General features: G+C 35.7%; 1 long non-coding RNA gene and 1 pseudogene across 1 annotated transcript; both read right to left on the bottom strand.

Moving 5' to 3' along the window:
* LOC137404761 (two pore channel protein 2-like) overlaps window positions 1-19,979 on the bottom strand; it is a 272,314-nt pseudogene that overhangs the window by 74,154 nt on the left and 178,181 nt on the right.
* On the bottom strand, window positions 7,652-12,623 carry LOC137404530 (uncharacterized). Its single transcript, XR_010979693.1, has 5 exons — window positions 12,564-12,623; window positions 10,562-10,708; window positions 9,052-9,111; window positions 8,607-8,770; window positions 7,652-7,793 (listed from the first exon to the last, which is right to left on the bottom strand). It is a non-coding gene; the product is annotated as an uncharacterized lncRNA (long non-coding RNA).

Genomic DNA, 19,979 nt, shown 5'->3' with positions numbered 1-19,979 from the left:
TCAAGTTTACGTAATACAAATATTTTTGTTGTAATGTAATCCATAATAGCTAGCAGTGGTAATCAATTTAAATAGATACACTAAAATTTCCCTGCTACTACCAACGTTGAAGGCAGTTTCTGCCGGGCGATAGCGGAAACAGACTAAGGACCTATGTGTCATCGGTACAATCTAATACGCTAATAAGCTAACAAAAAGGCATAGACTTATGTTTACGGAACTGATTGGCTGATTTGGCTAAATGCGCAAAGAAAAGCTTGTTTATGTTTTTCTACTCACATTTTAACGGCAAATAATCACTGCTTGATAACAATATCTCCGGTAGGTATGTTAAATAAAGCGTGGGATTCTTTATTCCACGACCAAACGAGTGGAGCGAAGTTGGAGAGTTTTTATGATAAATGCATGTGCACACAACTTACGAAAATTATTCATCAACAACATCGCAAACCCTTGTTTTAAAATCTCATCAACAAATTTAACCATCGTTTTGTAGAGTCGTTAAAGTATAGTAACGATACAAAACACATATAAGCCTATTTAAATATGTCACCAAGTCTTTGTAAATTGTCAACAGTCTCTTAAAACTTACCCATCTGATCAGATTATACACAAATAGACAGATTAATTTGGCCAAAAGTCGTCACAAAACGCTTGGAAAGCTTGGTTTAATAAAAGTTAAGACCAGCAAACGAAACGCCGAGCGACAGATAATAGAACCATTAAGTCGTGCGCTTTTCACGAAAAAATAACGTGCACATCTCACCAGTCTATAGCATTGTCGAATTGCCGAAGGTTTCTGTAATTAACGTAGAAGTACAGAAATCGTATCTTTTTTGCCGATTACAAAGTAACTGACATTTTGGAAACTTTTGAGTACTTTGGTATTCTAACTGATGTCCAAAGCAGTGAAAGTAAAGGAAATGACGATGATATTTTTTTCTAGCGATTCCTATGAGATTATTACAATATTTAATTATAAGTTTGGATGACTATTGAAGTGTAATAGTCACACTAACAACATTGATGATGGGTAATATGTTACTGTTATTATTTTTTGTAAATAGTTTTGTTGAATAGATTTTCTAAAAATCCTTATAAATATCACAACTTCTTGATATTGTCAGCTATGACGTTTTGAAATGTAAGCAAAATTGTGCATTGGTTTTCTATTATTACTATATTAACAATATTGATTATTCTAATAATATCAGTGCATTTTACATCTAATATTGGCCAATATTGCATTTCACCTATTGCAGGGAGAAAATATAAACATATATATAATCTTTTCCTTTCATTATTGCTGTTTGTTGTATATAATAACACCCACACCCAGTACATTACAGCTACCATTGTAGTTATCCTATTGCGCTGCAGTGCCATTTGACAGCTAATATTGCATTTCTCAACCATCAGTACCCTTTCTTTTTTCCAATATCACTTTGGCCGTGGGCTGTATGACAGGGGAATTTTTAGTCATATTTATTAAACTTAAGAGCCATTATACCCTGTTTTCATGCCTCCTTGGCAAAAAAATGACAAATATGCCCTGTGGCCACCAGACTACATATTTCTATGGATTTTTAGTTTTACAAAGTTGTTTTTTCACGTGGTTAGATTATTTTCACCATTTAAAATCAAAAATGTTTAGGAATTTGCGTCCGTTTTTTTCATAGCATATATAAATTTATATTCAAAGTACAAAACGCAAAGATTGGCTTTTCAACTATGGTACCCAGCGGACCGCCCAGCGGACCGCCCATTGCTTAAGCGCCACCATTAAGCGCCCACAATTACTTATCGCTGGTGGTCGCATTCAGTGGCATCAGTCATTATAACCTAATTATTTTGTAAGTTGCCAAGAGTTGTTGGTAGAGGAATTCTTTTGTTATTAATTTTAGTTCGTACCTTATGTCTACTGATTTGCAGTTTTACAAAGTTGTTTTCTCACGTGACAAGATTATTTCTCACTATTGTGGTGGAACACAAGATTTCCATCCTCTCTTGTACAGTTTCTAACCGGAGTTATGTTCCCTTTTATTCTTTTGTTAGCCACGCCCCTAAGGGAGGCTGGTCTTAGCATCTAATTTGCATAATTTGATGTACATAAGGCAGGGTCTCGGCTCTTTGTATTCATTCAATACGTGCAGTGCATTTGAATCATACTCCTACTGCTACATTAAGCAATACAGGAACTACCACGGCATATAGCTATCTCCTAAGACTTGGTCTATGGACTGTGCTGTGGGAATAGACTCATAAAAACACTGTCGACCCTAGGTCGATCTAGTACAAAACCTCCTTCGTGCATGCGCTTGTGTGAAGTGGTTAATGTTGACCGGTGGAGTAAGCCGACCTAGTCGCCTCCGCGTGTTGGTCACGGGAACCAGCACACAGCCTCCTGTGAAGGGCGAATGCTGACCGGTAGAGTAAAGGCGTGGTCACACGAGCACCGAACCGACGTAGGATCGGTTCGGTTCGTGGCACATGTCACACGGCCACCGAAGTAACTTCGCTTCCTAGATACCATACGCATAGAGACAGGACACGGTTTCATTAGTAGTTGTTATGTATTTGAGTTAAATATTTCTATTGTAAACAAAAAAACTTTGAGGAACAATTATAAATTATAATTACACAGCAGATTTATCAGAAGATCGTTCGGCTGCTCAAAATAAATCACTCGATACAAATATTTTGCTAACCCTTCCCATCAACATAATTATATTTTTTTATTAACATATGAATGTTTTTCTATGCTGAGTACATAACAAACAAAAACAGTCTTTATCATAGTACTGTGGTTTTACATAAATAAATCAGTCAACGATAGTTCATCAGGATGAATATGACACATTACTTATATTCTACACGAAAGAAAATCACAACCATTCCCTTACATTTATGCAAAACTTAAGTGCAACATCTTACATTTATGCAACCCAATCACAAGTCCGGGTGAACCTTGTCGTAAATTGCTTCGTGTTGTTTATTTAACGAAATAAAAGTATCGTCCCATTTCTTTTTTAACTTTACTCACACGCACGTAAGAAGAAATGTGACGCGTGCTCGCTAGAATTCTAGAATTTTAACCAGCCAATAAGAGCAAGGGTTCGGCACGAAATTTCGAGCAGTACCGAAATAGTTCGTTTCGGCCAGAAATGTCCTCAGCCGAACTTTTTAGAGCTGAAAATGACGTCGTTTTGCGTCATTTAGTTCGGTTCGGTGCCCGTGTGACCACGGCTTTAGCCGACCTAGTCGCCTCTACGTGTTGGTCGCAGGAACCAACACACTATTTTAGAAAGTTTTTTCTATGTATTTGTGACTAAAGTATAAACGAAAACGGAAAAAATATTACGAATAACTTCAACCGCTAGTACTTAATTGAAACTGATACTTAAGACTTTTTTGACAGACAATCATCAACCAGGCCTGCCAACCTAAGAGTGGGGCAATGCGTGAGATTTTGTTTTGGGGCAATTGATGTATCAATGATAGTATATATAAAATTGTGGAAATTGGGGCAAAAATCTCACGCATTTCTCACGCAATTTCATTTTTTCTTTGGGGTGATTGCGTGAGTCTCACGCCCAATGCGTGAGAGTTGGCAGGTATGTCATCAACATAAATAAATGTTTCTAACCTGCAAATAGCAAAAATAAATTTGTTAAACTATCCATCGTGTACGAATTTTTATAAATGTCGAAAAATAGCATATACATGTACATGTATAATCTTTTCTGAGTCAGCCTCTACATAAAGATATTCAGATACACATATTTGGTGCGTAAAAATACCTCGTAGTAGTATTAGTAGTAGTAATACGTGTAGTATATCGGCTTAGAATGCTCGCAGAGTTCCTTTACCACCGCCTTCTGTTCATTTCATTGTTTGCTCGCTAGAATAGCACGTGCGACGTTTTTAGGTTTACTACACCGCCTCGATAATGGTTGTTTTAGTGTTTTGTATGAACTTGAACTGTACAGTGTACACGATATGTAGACGATTACATTTTATTGACATGTGGAGGTGCAGGAACAGTATTGGTGGGTCAGGTATAATTGCAGTGGCTCAAAACCTGGTCAGTTTCTGGGTCGTTTTGTAGAGGTGGAGCTTAATCCGGAAATGCAAATGTTTTGCCGGCACTAAGCGACGAGGTTTTAAGCAAGTGCCAATGTTTAGTCGGTTAGAAATTGAGTCTGTAATCTTTTTATTTTTTGTAACAAAATAAAGCATAAACATCGTTTTAGACAAATCTTTAATCAAAAATATGAGATCTTTCATCAAACTAGCATAACGTATTCACATAGTTGTTTACCGTAGTTTTGTTGTGTTAAGACGAAATAGTAATACGCTCACGAAACGGAAAAAAATCTTCTCAAAAATACATCATTAATTATTCTGTATTCGTTTATACAGTGTGTATGAGAAATATCTTACATACGTTGTAATATGATTGCACTTACATGTATGTAAAGTGGTATTACATAAGTTATTGAATATTTGTGATTATGTTCTAACCAAATAAAATGCACATTGAAACAATTGTCTACTTTGCTACCATTCTGAGAGCTAAAGAAGATTCTATTTCATTTTAGTGTAACTATTTATGTTAGCGTATCATAAGACAAAGATTGTGAAAAGGCAACAGAAGACATTAGTCTATCGTATCTTTATTTATATTTTGAACATGACCGCACTTTGTAGGTATTCATTTGTCAATTTGCTTATATATTTATTATTTATGTACAGCATTGTGTGACCAAAAAAATTTTCTTGATTTGTTGGGCAAAAAATATTTTCTTACTGTTGGCATGAAGATGTATTTTCTTGCTCCAATATAAATAATGCATGTGGCAATTGTTGTGCATCATTGTTAGCAGCTTTCCCGATACCTCCACAAGCACAATGTAGCCAATTCTGGAAAATCAGAGGGCAGCACACAAAACCTTTAGCATGATGTATATCTATTGGCATTGCTGACGTTATACAGCATACATTTGTTTGAAAAGTCGATGCGCAATGACAAAATGTCTGGTGATGGACCACTGGAACAATGATAGGAAGTAGTTTGTTTTAGTTATCAGACGAATCTATCATGATAAATTGTTAAGTTTAATAATTTTACTTTATTTGATATAAAAAGAAAATGTTGCACATAACTTAATTACTACCACATCAGCACCAAAGCCATAAAAGGCCTTTAGCAAGCACAAATGAGAACAGAATAACACAGTAGAAAAGGGCCACATATACTACATGTAGATATGTGAAAATAAGTGAATACAAGTCTGGGTTATTTAAAAAAAATCAGTGATGAAAGTCCTGAATGTTGTATGTATGCAGGTATGTTTTAATTTGATCTTTATATTCACTCAAAATTGAGCACAGTACCTAGCTGACACAGTTCAAGTTTTTGCATATAAAAGTATTCCTATGTCAGGGTTTGAAGCAATAGATGACCAAAAGTCAAAAGAAATAATAAATTGTGGGATCACCTAATACCACAACTGCTGCAAAACATTGCACCAAACACTGTGATGCATCAATAAGCAGACATGAAATATATGGCAATTGCTATGCTGCTGGAAATATCAAGCGTGGGAGTTGTCCAACTATCACAGCTGATGCAATATGAATATATGGGACATCAGTTCGATTGGGAGTTGTCCAACCATCACGGCTGATGCAATGTGAATATATGGGAAAGCAGTTCGATTGGGAGTTGTCCAAACATCACGGCTGATGCAATGTGAATATATGGGACATCAGTTCGATTGGGAGTTGTCTGATCATTATAATGAATAGCTTAATGAATGAAAAACAGCATAAAATTGTTACTAAATCACGATTATTATTGATCAACACCACTTAATATGAAAGAGACTAACTAGTTACAACAATTATTAATGGATATTCAGCGAAGCAAACAACTCTACAGAGTATCAGGCAAAAATGGAGGTATATCGCCAATATTACAGGAGCCAGCCACATTAATGACTTGTTGGAGCGAAGAAGCAGCCGGCGTGCACCAGATCAGCAACCAGCCATCAGTGAAAGAATCATTTACAACACTTTATTTAGTATATTTAGTTATAGCTTATAACATCATTATAGTCTAGAAAATGTTGTATTGTAGAGCAGTAGAAAAATATAGCATAATTATTCATTAACTCAGATATTGTATTTTATGAGAAAATATTGACGAAATGGTTGTAAAAAGAATGGCATAATATGATAATAGTTTCTCTTGCTTCATATAAATTAGCTAGCTAGTAGCGTCTTAGAACGAGGATTACTGTAAAATTAATTTTATAATGCTGCCATTGTTAGTTTTTGAGTTATGGCCAGTTTTGTACAATTTGTTACCGGACTTAGAATATTTTTCACTTCTCATTCGCTTGTCGTCATGGAATCCCAACCACAGTAAGGAATTTTAGCTCACAGCAAAGAATCTGAAATAGAAATTACACAAAATCTTACGCAAAGACCGCAAGTAAAACACAACCAACCAATGACATTCGACAATGGCTCAAGGTCAAGTATAAAAGAGGAGCAAAATCAAGGGAAGACAGGAGAAGCTGGCAGCGAGCCAGGCAGGAGAGAGGAGAAGCTGGCAGCGAGCCAGGCAGGAGAGAGAAGCTGGCAGCGAGCCAGGCAGGAGAGAGGAGAAGCTGGCAGCGAGCCAGACGGCAAAGGGGCGCCGCAAAGAAGAGCCAAGATAGGAGGATTAACATAAGCCCAAGATAGCCAAGGAGCCAGTAGCAACCAGCTCGCCGAGGATAGACTCAACAAACACGATTCACCTAAAAGGAGGTGGCAAGCCAGGAAGCCATAAAGCCCTGAGAGAAGAGAGCTAACTCAGCCGCCCCTGTTTACAGTAAGAGCTACTGCTACACGCCTAACAGATACGTACTCATTTAACCTAGCAAGGCCATAACAAATAGGGCTAAGTATATAAGCATATTGTTATTTTTGCTTGAGCTAGTAAGCCTTGACAGAATAATTGTTATTTTGACCTTTGGAGAAAAATAGAGTTCACAGACGCTTAGAAACAAACCACTGGCGTGTTATTGTCAATTATAAGATAATTACCTGCAGAGAGTTGCCCACAAGAGATAGTAGGCCTCATAATCTCAATAATACTTGATACTTGGGCTCATCGATACAGCAACGCCTTACTGTCAAAACAAATTGCAAGGATAACTATAGTAGTGCCCATCTCCATTGATTGAGTTGCTATTTCAATTTTGCTTTATAGCAACGGTCTGATTTTTGTGGGGCAGAAGTGCCACTTTGTCTGCGGTCAAAATTTGTCTTGGGAGAAATTGAACTCAAGGTCCAGAGGCTAACCATTACACATAGAACCATAAAACCATAGAACATTGTAGTATTTCACTCAAGGGAAACTCACACAAACAGTACATTTCATACTGTTATTTAAATATCAAATTATCATTATTAGCCTACTTTTTATATTCATTATTATAAGAAATTTAAAATAAACATAATTACTAAAAAAAATTAAATCATTTAAAATTTCTCCCTTGACACCTATCTAGAACAAGTTTGTTCTCTATGGCTGCAGATGAACTGGCAATGAGGTGGAGGGCACGCCAGATGCCCTCTGGCGTGCCCTCCCTTCATTGCCAGTTCACCCACAGCTATAGGGAACAAACTTGTTCTATGCCTATCTAGATATTGTATGTAATATAAAGCCTCAGGACTCAGGAAGCATTTTTCCTCAGTCATTTCTTACTCCCTGCAAACTCCTCTTGGAGATCCTTGATCTAGAATAAAAACAATCATAGCATGTGTATTTACATCCCCTTGAACTTGTAAAGTACTGTGAATGCAGTATTTAAGTGGCATTGTTTTGAGGCGATTTTTGACTTTGACAGGAATATTATTTGTTAATTTAATGAAGTAGATTGGAAAGTTACATTGGACATTGTGATTAGCTGGAAGTTAATTTGGCGATCTGAAAGAACCGGGCAAATCTGCTTTTTTTTACTAGTTCCTGACTTTATTACTGTTTTTACAATAGTTTTATTTCACAATTATTTCCTGGCTTCATATATCTTCTCCGATCCTACACTGCTCAACCAACTTAGCCCATAGAGTTGACTTGTAGAAGACAACAACGACATTAGTCAAGTACTCAGTCAACGAATCGGATGGTGTTGTGGCACCTTGTTATCAACTTCTCAAAGAGTTGATAACAACTCCAGAGATGCTCCCAAATCCCGATTAGAGATATGCAAATCACATCAAATCACCAATCATGAGATTGGCATCAAAGCACCATGAAAATGGATTGCCCAGCTTGTAAATTAAATCAAATAAAACCATCAATTACATAGTGGATGATGGTTTTAATTTCATTTTTTTCAAAGCTGAGTCGTCACCCTTCTAAGTGATTTGATTTGGAGCAAAACGCATGCCAGCGATTTGATATGCTTTACAAATTTGGAATCAGAGATTTGGAAGCATCGCCGCACAACTCTCTCCAATTCAGACACTGAGCACTTACACTAAAGTGACACGAAAGCATCATGCAACAGGGTTCTAATTTTGAAACTGAGTTACTGAATATTACTCACTGGACTGTTAGGTATGAAAGTAATATCAGGTGTCTCAGTTACATCTATAATGCTGTCGTTTGTGGCGTTTTGTAGATGCTCCCCACATCTATGGAAGCTCGCATAGCCTTTGCTCTTACTCCTACCCGTCCTGAGCAAGCACTGCGTTTCCTCCTTATCTTGAGCTATAAATCAGAATGCTCGAGGCATTGAACGTTTGGCTGGGTGTGAACAGGCAACTTAACAAATATCGCAGTTGGCAGCAAATAATTTGTTTCTAAAACCTAATCCTGCCTACACAAGGAGTTCTTCTGCATTATCCTACTATAACTTCATGTTTTTCTAGCTACTAATCTAGGGTTATAAAGGGCTTGAAGATCCGCCTACCAATGAAATTCCACATTTAACCATAATTAATATTGCACAATTTGCCTAAAATTTTATTGCTGGTTATGTGAGTGAGTACCTTCGTGTTACTATCAGATGTATTATCTTGAGGATGCGGTCTCTTTGTTGGATTCTGTGACTGAAAATATAAACAATACGTAAATTACGTATATCGACACCATGTGACAACATATATGAATTTATGAACATGTATAGCATATTTATATGGCGCCTTACAGTGCCTCGCATTGCGTGTTCGCAACTCGAGTTGTACAACTCGAGTTGCCGTGTTGTACAACTCGGCCTGGGTTTTTGATGAACTTGAGTTGTGTTACACAAAACTAACACGGGTTCGTAAAGAAAACAAAGTGAGTAATTGGGGTGTCTCATTTACAGAAATTTAATAATAATAATTTAAATATATATACACATTTAAATTATATATATTGGCGATATTTGCGCATATTTGTTTCTATAAATATAACGAGACAAAAACAATTGTAGAACGTGAGAAGCAAACTAAAAAACAATCTATGTGGGAGGCGGGCCACTTCTTTTTCAAATGAAAAAAGAGTTATCTCTCTAGAACTCTAGAACAAGAAACTGAATGAACACCGAAAATAAACAAACATAGAAATTATGTCAACGACATTCACTGATGCACCAAAAAAATTCCATATAAAAATATACCGTAGCTAGAGAAAATGAAATGGTGAGATGTTCTCAAGCCGAGTTGTTGTTGAAAGAACTCGGCTTGGGTTTTGATGAACTCGAGTTGTGCAACTCGAGTTGTACAACTCGAGTTGTGAACGCGCAACGCGAGGCACTGTAAGGCGCCATAATATTTATATTTGTGGGCACAATCTAACCAAATTCAAATTGGCAAAAGAGTCCAAACAAAGGCTTTGTTGCCAGGGCTCTAAAATAAGCATTCATTTCATCTTGCTTTTAATGATTGTTTTTGCAAATTTTAGGTGTGAAATATTAAATGTAAAATAAAATATTACGTCCAAGTTTAAGCAAAGGTGTGAACTGCGATATAATACTATCTGGCGCATGTGTGAGGCCTCGGGATGAGAAATTCTCAAGAAAAAATGAGACAGATTGCCGTAAACTTCACTGGCTATTGGGTTAAGGATATGGTATCTGAGCATTCCAATCAAGTCCTTGTTTCTTTGCAATTCTACCGAATTTCTATGAGAGTGTAGATGAATTAAAATAAGAAAAAGTGTTTTTGAATTTTGTAAGTAAAGTATCGAATGCAGCTTAGACATGTCGCAACCCTCACAGTAGTGTAGACTTAGATTTACTGCATTCTCTGATTTCAGGCTTACAATAACATAAATGTGCACGCGTGCTTTTGTTACAAGATAGCTATTTCAGAAATAAGACAAATTAAAATCCATAAAAGTAATAAATATTATTTATCATCTCTATGTGAAATCCATACTATACTATCTGTGCATTTGCAAAGACATGAAATGATAGCCTTGTCTAAATATGTTGGACATACAATGACCGAGTTTTGCTGTCCAAAATATCTCTTATAATAGCCTGAGTAAAATATTCTTGGTGTGCCGGTAACTTACCCTCCGCTGTTCTTTGTACTTTTCCTTCTGGGTTTGATGTCATTCAAGGCCGTACATGCAGCCATACTCTTTTTCTTCGCCATACATACATAAATAGCCTTGACTGTCATGAATGACCTTCTTTCCTCTCCAAATACCTTCACCTTGCTAAATTAGAGCAGATAAAATTTTAAAATTAGGAAACATGGTACAGAATTATTAGATTCATTGGCTGAAGACGTTATAGGTTTTTAGCCTTACTTGATTGCTAACACTCAATTGAGAATTAACTGCTGCATGCATATGATGCTTTATACATTTATTGCTTGCTTGAATGTAGTTATTAATATACAATGACTTTTAATGTAATTTCAATTGCATGCCAATGCTTGTACATTGAAGCCCATGTATATCTTCGAATCAAGGCTGCACTATAAGCTTGATTGTAATCCACTGCATGCCTGTATATACATGAATATCCACTTCATTAAATTAAGCTTAAGAGTTGAGTGTCCATAGCGAGTAATCCTTTATTGCTGAGAGGTAGATGGTGTGTATCCAGTGTGAGTTGCTAGTGAACTGATGAAAATTGTATCAACTCTGCTTCAAGTAGGGCCTGTGATGTCATAGATCACATGGTATAAAAACAAACCAAAAAGGGCTTCATAAAACTGCAGCATAAAGACATAAGCTACTATTGACATGTACTTCTATTGCACAACAACCTCAAGGTTACACTAAAATATCCGAGGTGTAAAATGTTCATTTTCAACACAAGATCACAAATTAGGCAGTGGAGAAAAAGTGCTTTAAGGATATGAGATTTCCTTCAAAAAGTCTTTCATGCTTGTTTAATATGCCGTCCTCATGGTATGTGTAAAACTTGTTGCCATATTTGATTTCATGGGCTTTGATGGCTTGCTCAGCCTCTTCTAACAATGAGACAAGAATGAGTGGCATAATGCGTAAATGCACTGCAAAAAATATATTTGGTAGGCCCTCAGGCTCCTCGTAGAAGTTGACTGTCGTCAGCAATCATGTCATTCAGCTATCGAGCCTTCAATAACCTACCGACACGATTGCCGACTACAGGCACGGGAGGCCTGTAGGTAGGCCTATATAAAAGATGAAGTGACAAATACAAAAAGTCAGTTATGAATACATGATGACCCACTGAGGTCTTCTTTTAAGGTTGAAGCAATATGAATATGTAGTGCATTTCAATTAATTTTTTAAGACAAATTGCAAGCAGTAACCGACTCTGATTACTGAGGACTGCTGATCACAGGCAGGCTCTCAAGTCCAAAAATATAACTGCCTTACATTGCAGGAGACTACAAAAATTTGCTTTACCTTGCCTCCTCTCCTACACTTCTTGTGAACCAAACAGATGAGATACAGCCTAGGCCTGGCAGTGCTACTGACAACGCACCATTGTAGTAACAAGTTCAAATAAAATTTGAAATACACAATTAAATGGTTGTTCCTTAGGTAGCTACATACTGTCGTTGTTTCAAAAGGTGCTACAGTTGAGACTTGAAAGGAATACAAAGTTAGTCGTTGAAAAAAGTGTGTGATTGCAGCAAATACAGTAAAGATAAGAAACTGATGTCTTCTGTTGTCTTCATTTTTACAATCAATGCCTAACAAGATGCTAATATTAATATTTACAGTGAAATTAAATAGAATCATTTTAGGCTCTCAGAATGGTAACAAAGTGGACAACCGTTTTAATGTGCATTTTATTTGTTCAGAACATAATCGTAACTTTTAAATATTTTATGTAATACTGCTTTACAAAAGTGTATTCATATTAAAAAATATAAAACTATTTTTCAAATATAAACGAATACAGAATAATTAATGGTGTATTTTTGAGAAGACTTTTTCCGTTTCGTGAGCGTGTTACTATCTATTCTTAACAAGAGAAAACAACGATAAACAGCTATGCAAATACTTTATGTTATTTTGCTAAAAAAAACTCATATTTGTAATTAAAAATTTGCTAGGAAAAGATGCTTACGTGATATTTTGTTAAACAAAAAGATAACTACTCGATTTCTCAACAACTACACGTTCGCAGTTGTTCGACTAACTTTAAAGCTTTTGTATTTCAGGATTAAGCTCCACCCCTACAAAACGACCCAGAAACTGACCAGGTTTTGAGCCACTGCAATTATACCGAATTATGGACGGTTGGGCGACAGTCAATCGGGCGACAGACACTTAGGCGACACTTTCGGTTCGAAAGGCGACAACTTCAGACGGAAGGGCGACACAGCGGACAAACAGGCGACAATTCTGGACATTGAGGCGACAATTCTGAGGGCAGGATTAATTCAAAATATTAAGTCCTGCTATGGCCTGTTATGTTGTTGTGAGTTAGTAGTGAACACTAACAAGACGCCAACTTTATTGATGCCCAGATCGGAAATCTTGCATTAGCATACTTTTTACGCATTGTTCCACCTTATTTCCTTGGCATCTATTACATGCTTATATCCTCATTAATCTGATTACATTATTCTTTTACACACAGTAGAATTTCCTATTGTATTAATGAATGTACCAAATATTTATTTAATTGAGATAGTTATTTTTTTAAAAAACTGCTGAGATTAATCTGTCATTAATCGCCCAACTATTCTTCTGTTCATCCTTTTCCACAAATTTAGCTTTAGAGTCTGTCAACACGCTGAGTAGTCATTTAGCCAATCACTATTTTCTTTTTCACTTCCTTCCTTGAATGCTTGGAAAAACTGGCAAGTTGCTTATCAGTGTAGCAAGAGTCTGAGATTCCTTACCGCCTAATTTAAGACATCATAGAGGTACAAACTTTTTCAACCCCTTTGAAGCGATGCATTCTTGAGTGACTAGCATACCGCTGTTGATTAGTCATTATACTATCTTTGGCTCATGTATCATGTATTAGGACCCTTAGTAGTAGATCTCAAATTAATGTATATTCTTGTTCTGATTGCAGTATGAAAATAAATACATACATATGAGTTTAGCTTTATACATTTTAATAAATTTGCTTTTTGGTATATTTATACAAATAGTAAAGCTGATTTTTTATCATATATAACTTTTAAAAATACGTATATCAATAGTTTGCAGCATTAATTTTTTTTACAATGACTTTATACTGATTGATACTATGTAGATAAACCCATCTAGCGATAGAACTTCTCTTTCCTATCTAGAATGACAAGATCAGGTTCACTGTTATAAATTGGCAACTGAATATTACTTTCTACTAATTCTAAAACTTACATGAAAAGATAATTTGAATTACAGGAGTATAATTGTACACAGTGACTCGCAGGTGCTCGAATGCACTTGCACTTCCAATCATACACAAAAATAATTGCAGGAAATTCCCTACATCACTATTTAATAAAGTTGTTATTAAAGTTCAAGCCAATGGCTGTCTATGTAATATCTTCCCATCTTTTCTGAAGTCTGTCCTTTGTTAAAATAGTCGCATATAAAAAGATTCATAGTGAGCGTTAAAATGCAAAATATAGTATACGATGTGGTACATGGCAGCATTAACCTGCAACTGAGAATATATCACAAAGGTCTTTGAGGTGTTGATCACTCCTCATTGTCTCAAACTACAGGTTGTGTGTGCCATCGGGATCTGTGACAAGGGTAATTCGGTCAAATATCTCAAGTGACTGTAGGGTAACATGGCATCAGGACCAGTTGATTTCTATGCTTTGGAATGGATCATTTCTCCATAAGCTTTCTGTGATGCTGTTTAGTCTTCTTGCAACAAGCTGCAGAAGTTAGTAAAATATGGATATATCTTAGACACCTATGTCAAAAAATGCCTTCACTCTTCATACTCAAATAAAATCTTAACAAACATAGATCAGTGTGAACCGCAATTTAGCCTATTGAGTCTGCATTATAATGACATTGAATTATTATCATAATTGTAAAGAAACAAGGATAAGGAAATCATTAATTCCACAAGTAAATGAGAAATTACAATAATAGGGAATTGTCTTTTCATCTCACACAAAAAGCAAACTCTTCTCCGAGCTACTGTGAATTTTGACGATCGAAACCATAAAACTATTTCTTTTCGAGGTAAGATAACTCTAAAGTTTCAACAATCAGAGATGGGATAACTCTAAAGTTTCAATAATCAGAGACAAGATTGTCGACAATTCAGCCGAGAACGTGACTTTTCGAACAGTTTTGAACAAACATGCTAATACAAAAACAAGTTTTGGTGTTTTAATTGAATAAGCTAGATGCATTTTTAGAAAAAAGCCTTAATATTTTGTTAATTGTCTGGGCTAGCATAATCAGAGAAACCCCAATCCCACCAATAGCATTTAAAAAGACATGTTGCAATTTCGATTTATAAAAAAGTCTGTAAAAAAACAATAACACTTTCAAGGCTTCGTTTCAAAAATAAACGTAAGCATAGCACACAACGACAGCATCTCATAGTTTGTCAGTATATTACCTTGCCTTCAACCAAACAGCAAACTAATTTGTCTCCTTTTAGTCTAGAATTGTCGCCGGTTTGTCTGCCGTGTCGCCTTTCCGTCTGAAGTTGTCGCCTTTTGAACCGAAAGTGTCGCCTAAGTGTCTGTCGCCCTAGTGACTGTCGCCCAAAAGTCCAGTTACCATTATACCTGGGTCAGATCTAAAAAAGATAACGATTTGTGAGTTTCTAGCCGCAATTCCTAACTCGGTTGCGAAATGTACACAGAAATAAATTTTGGCGCCTACAATATAACTGCACGTTGACAAGGTCGTTTCTATGGAACTACAAAACTGCTAATGCTAGTTGTACTGCGTAGTTGTAGTAGGCCGTTGTTGTAAATGGTTTTTAGTATACTCTTGAATAGAGCCTCTACATTGATAATATTATTACAAACTATTACGTATGTACTACATTGCAAAACAGTTATTTTATATGACTACAGCAGGTTTTGGCTTGCCTACAAAACAGTTATACTTTTTCTTCTAATTACAATACAGATTAGAACCTGACCTTTCAGCAAATATTAGCCTAGCTACAAAACAGTTATATTTCTATTAAATACATGTTATAACCTGACTTTTCAGCAATTATTAGCCTAGCTACAAAACAGTTATATTTCTATTAAATACATATTGGAACCTGACTTTTCAGCAAATATTAGCCCAGCTACAAAACAGTTATATTTCTATTAAATACATGTTAGAACCGACTTTTCAGCAATTATTAGCCTAGCTACAAAACAGTTATATTTCTATTAAATACATATTGGAACCTGACTTTTCAGCAAATATTAGCCTAGCTACAAAACAGTTATATTTCTATTAAATACATGTTAGAACCTGACTTTTCAGCAATTATTAGCCCAGCTACAAAACAGTTATATTTCTATTAAATACATATTTGAACCTGACTTCAGCAAATTTTAGCCTAGCTACAAAACAGTTATCTTATTTCAACTTTGTGCACTTGAACAGCAAGTATTAGCCGGCTACATAAAAGTTTTATGACTTCATAGAAACTCAAGCTTAGAGTAATGAGAAGGTATTGTCATTGTATGTTGTATGTAAAAGTTAGATATTATTTAGGTTTACATAGCATCTCTCAACGAAATATAATATGTACCAAATAGAAAAACCGTTGAAAAAGTTGAATACACCAAGTTGCAAAATTGTATAAAGAAAAAGTACACACTGAGTACAGCTGAGTACACACATCCTTGATGCATATTCCACTAATGCAAACAAACTGACTAGAAATACAGGATGGCTAAACTATATAATTGTATGCAACATAAAAGTTAATAAAACAGTAGTTACTACTGAATCAGGGCATCAAATAAAAGGTAATACACGATAATAGTCCGGTGTGAACCAACAATAAAATTTTGTTTTAAAACATATTGAAGAAATGCCAGTTATCCGCATACATGTGTACATTGGAAAGCATAACAGGAAAACATATGTTAAGCTATGCGTAATGGATTTTTCCATACCATAATATGCTGGAGATAGCCTACTATTGTCATCTTCTGGAGTTAACTTCTTACACCATGACTCGTAAGCTTCTAGTACAGCTGGACTCAGTCTAATAAGTTGCCGACTAATGACCTGATAGTCAGAGCTACTCTCTTTAAGATAATATAAAATGGTCTCATTTACCATCTGAATACCATCATACATTCCAGATATATGCTCCTGTCGACAATGTTCATAATCTCCAGCTGGAACTACATTAAATACACCATAACTAGTATGGTGTGTTTTATAGCCCTTCAGGTACTTGATTTTATAATACATAAGCTGAGCATCTAGTGAGACAGCAGGAAATTCCACAGGGTTTTCTGTAAGCTCCTTGCCATTCCAGTTGATAGCTTCATGATCTTCTGTTGTCGTGAAACACTTCACTGCTCTTTCTCTGGTGGATTCTTCCTTGGCTACTACACAAATAAATAAATAGAAAACGTTACAGACTACTTCACAAAGTTTTGATCTAGTTAACCCTTTGCTTACAAAATCCGTAAAAGCCTGGAATACGAGCATTGTCTCAGGGTACGGATCCCGGAATAATTCGGCCTGCGATAGACCTTTTTTTAAAATATATTATTTATTGAAAAACAGCATTAAAATGAGTAATTTGATCAATTTCCGTTGGCTTTGCAATACTGTTTTGAGGTTATAAATAATCCCTAATACGCATGTGCAAGCAATACACTTTGCAAAGATGTGATCTTTTATGGAAATATATTCATCATGAATGCATGCGGTTGTTCAAGCTCTGCTAAAAAAGTTTGTTTAGAGGAAGACATCGACTGGTTTGGAAGTGAAGAAAAGGATATCAGGTCGGAAGAATGTGGGGTAGACGATGAAAGTGAAAAATAAGATCAACGGGGTGAATTGGATTGCGAAAGTGAGAGTGAAACGGACTGCGATGAAACCGGGAGTATTTACAGATTTCAAAGAGGAGCTGACTTAAAACAAAAAAAATTACATTTTGCTGACAGCTTGGCAGGAGTAAGTTCGAATTTTTAAACAGGTAAGTATTTTTAATATTTAAAGCTTTTTATAACATCGGCCATTATAAATGTTATATTTAACGAAACGAATAAATATCGCCTCCAAAAACATTGCGATGCTTCGGAGCCTGTTGATGGTAAAGATATTTGGCGACTTATTTAGTTTTGCATATAAGTATTTTCAAAAAGCCTACTCTGTTGTCTTACTGGTCCACAATCCTTTTATTATCTACGCTGATTTTTAATAAAATTAAAAATAGAAAGAAAAATAGAAGCAAGTTTACTTTCTACTGTGCATTTTGCTGACAATTTTGAACAGCCTGCTAGCAATAGATTTTTCAAGTTAGAAGATGTTTTTGCCATGATATGCGACCGGTTATATTCTGTTTCGCTGCCTGGTAAATTCATATCTATAGATGAAAGCTTGCTGGCTTGGAAAGGACGACTTGGACAACCAGTTTCTTTGCAAACTCTTGCAAACATATGACACCGTGCAGATGCTTATCATAAACCATTTTCACAGAGTTATTGCTTCCAAAAATGTATTTGTTATCGATGTTTTATGATAGAAAGGTGGCAACATTGACACATCACAATGTTGATAGAAATATTCACAGACGAATAACTTTGCAGGGACGATTTACAGGGAATAAATGGCTGCCTGTTGAGAAATTTCTAAGCTTTCAAATGCATATTCATTTATAGCTCTATTCCAATTTGCATGTAAGTTATAGCGAAGTTTAGGCGACATTGTCAGGCCTCCATTTTTCGCTGGTCTTTTGGGTCATGCACTGAGAATTCCGAGTGGCGCTCCCGCAATGCATCGGAGCTCATAACTCCACTTTCAATGCTCTTTGACGACCAATTTTTTTTGCAAATTGTTGAGAACCTATGAATCTGTGCAAGTATTATTTATACAACATTGTCAATTACCTTTATCAATTAGGAAAATACAATTGAAAATGGTGTATAAAAAAATTAATAGCTTCAACAAATTGAGACTTGCTGGAAAGCATTTGCAAGCTATCTGCATAGAAAAAATATCAGCTTGTAGAGAAATTTCTCAGCTTTCCTATGCATATTAATTTATGTAACTATCAGAATTGTGATGTAAGTTACTGCAGTTGCTATGCAGTCATGCCGAAGGCTCAAATTGCCCTAGTATTTGCCTCCGTACGCTGGTATTTTCCCGGCCGTAAGCTCGCCGTAGCCAAAGAACATGCATTAGTATATATAAAGCAGGTAATGTCTGTAGATACTAACACTATACTATTTAAAGATATCAGAATAGTATTTTCATGCTCTAGATTGGTGAACACAGAAAAATAATTTTTATGTATTAACTCTTTGACCAGGTATAAGCCCCCTCAAAAACAACCGAGACTCGTGTAATTTATTTTCGAAAATTCAATAAAATCGATACTCAAAAAAAATTACAACCATGGGCAATTGTCCCTGTATGAAATGCTTGGAAGCATCTTTTTCTGCATATTCCAAGTATATTATAAGTCCAAAAAAGTTTACATCACTTCTATCATTTGAATTAATTTCATTCTGATCAGACAAAAAATCACTAACGATCGCAGGATAAAATAATCTTTTATTTTACCGTTTTGAAAGTTGAGCCGATGTTGACTGGTTTTTCCAACTTTTAATCTTTTCCAAGGAATCGCGATTTGTTTAGCTTTTAGCACAAAGCAACGCCTCTCAGATAATCGTTTCATATTGTAAATCATCGACTGATATCTTGTTGATGATATTTAAAACTTACTAGTGTTCATATCCTTTGTTTAACGTTACTAGACGACAGCTTTATAAACGTCTACCGAAATAGACATAAATGTCGTTTCCCCACGCAACCGGTAAACGACATTCTGGTCGTTTCCCCTGTCAAAGGGTTAACATGATACAAATATAAAACTTGTTAGCCTGTATGTGGCTTACATCTTCAACCTACCTGCTTCCATAGAGAGCTTGATATCCGCCAATGCTCGACCATCTTCCTAACATAAATAAAGACAAATTCTTTCTTTATGTTAGGCTTTTATGTTATTTTTTTTTTCAAAAAAAAGATAAATCTGATTCTTTATTAGGTAGACCTGTGTTTGGCTGGCTATATCTCAGCTTCTGGTTGGTCAATCTCCTTGATTCTTTTTTTAGAACATCAGTCAACACCTCAAGATGAATAATAAAGCATAATAAGATTATGCTTTCTCTATTCTTTAACATCTATTTACATACAAGATATACAGATGTGCTAAATCTGCTGGGAATAGTTATTGTTTCACATACCTTTATACTTGCCAATAATTCTTTACGGTATGTGGAAGGATTTACAGACATATCACCATCTTTTCTATTTTCTAGCTCAAACGATTCAACATATCGTTGCGCATGCTGAAAATATTAATAACATT

Source organism: Watersipora subatra, chromosome 9 (genome assembly GCF_963576615.1).
Source record: "Watersipora subatra chromosome 9, tzWatSuba1.1, whole genome shotgun sequence".
In the NCBI taxonomy this organism is placed as follows: domain Eukaryota; kingdom Metazoa; phylum Bryozoa; class Gymnolaemata; order Cheilostomatida; family Watersiporidae; genus Watersipora; species Watersipora subatra.
The sequence above is the reverse complement of the archived record's forward strand: the minus strand, read 5'-3'. Positions and strand labels throughout refer to the sequence as shown.